This window comes from Typopeltis vanoorti, chromosome 18 (assembly GCF_054136105.1).
Source record: "Typopeltis vanoorti isolate ZY-2024b chromosome 18, IOZ_Tvanoo_1.0, whole genome shotgun sequence".
NCBI classification, from domain to species: domain Eukaryota; kingdom Metazoa; phylum Arthropoda; class Arachnida; order Uropygi; family Thelyphonidae; genus Typopeltis; species Typopeltis vanoorti.
The window spans coordinates 89,422,830-89,425,108 of NC_143566.1; the positions used below are offsets into that span (position 1 = coordinate 89,422,830).

The 2,279-nt window shown below is 38.4% G+C and overlaps 1 pseudogene; it reads right to left on the reverse strand.

Annotated features, from left to right (window-relative positions):
- Positions 1-1,296: 1,296 nt before the first annotated feature.
- LOC150096922 (U2 spliceosomal RNA) lies at positions 1,297-1,421 on the reverse strand (annotated as a pseudogene).
- Positions 1,422-2,279: the final 858 nt, after the last annotated feature.

A 2,279-nucleotide genomic window follows, 5' to 3' on the forward strand; every position in this document is an offset into this window, starting at 1 on the left:
AAATAGTGATCACTTCCAATTTCAAATCCTCTGTACACGCTGGTGTCCTGCACCAGGGAGAAAACATCACTATCAACAATAACATAGTCAATGAGACTTTTTTTATTCCTAGCCTCATCTCTCCATGTGAATTTGTGCACATTTTTATGTTGGAACATGGTGTTAGTAATAACCAGTCCATGTCCTGAGCAGAAATCCAACAGATATTTGCCATTATTATTAGCTTTGCTCTTTTCTCCAAATTTTCCCAAAATATTTTTATATGTCTCACAATCATTTCCTACTCTGCTATTTAGATCCCCGACAAGGATCAACTTTTAATTTTTCATTGTGTCAGTTGCTTTTTCTAAAGCATCAAAAAATTCCTCCACTTCTACCTTAGTAGAACCTTCTGTGGGACCATAGGCACAAATAAGTCTCATTGTCCAGTTCCCTATTCTCATATTTGCCCACATTACTCTACTTGAGACTGACTGCCATTCAAGAAGATTAGCCTCGTAATTTGTGTTGAATACTATGGCTACTCCTTTTCCTTGATTGTCATTGACTGAATATAACATTTTGTATTTATTGCTCAGAAAGATCTCACCAGTTTTGGTCTTTTTTGTGTGTATATATATATATATATATATATATATATATATAGTTTAAGCACATTATTTGTTTTCAATATTTTTTCTTAGGATTCCAATTCATATACTTGTATATATATATATATATATATATATATATATATATATATATATATATATATATATATATATATATATATATATATATATATACATCTTCAAGGCCCACCTTTTCTAATTGGGTTGTGGGGGCAACAGGAACTTCCAATGGTCACGATCCTCTGCCACCAAGCTCAGGTGTTATGGTGGGATTCCCAAACGTATCCACCCAAGGTTTTGGATATAATCTATCCAGCGAGTCCTTGGCCTTCCATGTGACCTCCCACCCTCTGGCTTGGCAAAGAGGGCCTGCTGAGGGAGCCTCTCTTGTGGGATTCTGACCAGGTGCCCGTACCAACGTAACTGTGTTAACTGTATATAATAATATAATATAACTGTGGTAACTGTATATAATCTTAAAGTCACCACTGGTCTTCTTTGCGGGTGGAGCCTGCTGGCTATTTGTCCTCGTGCACGTTTCGTGCAGAGGGGTAGCGTGCAGGTTTCAGGCTGGTATGGAACCGGTGCTATGTGAGAACAGCATTCACCTCTGAAATCAAAATCGTGTTTGTTCTTGCCATAGTCCGGGGTTTGGGTCCTTTAGGACTTTACTAGCACTGTAATGAACAGATACTATACTGCATCTATAGCCAATCAACTTAATATCTTGGACCCCGATGGGACCCGTATCAGATATTAAGCTGATAAGAACAGATACTACAAAGTGTAGTAGCTGATAAGAACAGATACTACAAAGTGTAGTAGCTGATAAGAACAGAACTTGTTTGAGTACCATTTCTGTTTATTCTAACTTAAATTAGACGTCTTCCATGACCAGGGCACAGTTCTTCCAAGGCCAATGGAAGATATACTCATTGATTAAACATACTCATTGATTTTGTTGCTTACCATTTTGAGTCTATGAATTTCCCATTGGTCTGTTCCGTCATTGCCCGCTCTGGCTTTTGTTTCCACCGAGGGGATTTCTAGACTTTGCAGGCCTGGGAAGCCTGTTGAAACTTATGGTCTGAAGGTAGAAGGCAGATAGGAAAGCTGAAGAAAAACTGGTGTTGAAGTGGGTGGGAGAGGTGGGATTCTATTCATTACTTGGGTTGAGGATCTAACTAGCAAAAGGTGCCAGTCCCGTTCCTAGTTTCTGTTTACTGTGCAGTCCACCCTACTTCAACTTATCAGGTTTAGTCTGCAGACTGCACGGTGAGACAGGGGTTAATGAGCTAGTAATTTATATTATCGAATAATATACTAATTTGTAAATAAATCTAAAAACTTGATATCTTTTTAACTGAGTTACTAAATCAATATATAGATACTTTTTTTTGATAAGTTAGTTTTTGCTTTAGAAATTTGGTTAACTTGATAAAAACTGGATATCTTATTTAACGGAAATAAGTGTGCTGAAGAAGGAAAAAACAGAGTGGGGGGGGGGGACCGTGGCCTGAGTGATGCAGCCCACAAAGAGCTGCACCTCTTCGATGTAGGCTTTTGCTGCTCTGGTTCCATCGGGCCGACCCCTCTTCTGTGAACTGTAAAGAGAGGAGAAGGTATAGTTTTCACCTTACACTTTTTTACGATGGTCCCGCAAAAGTA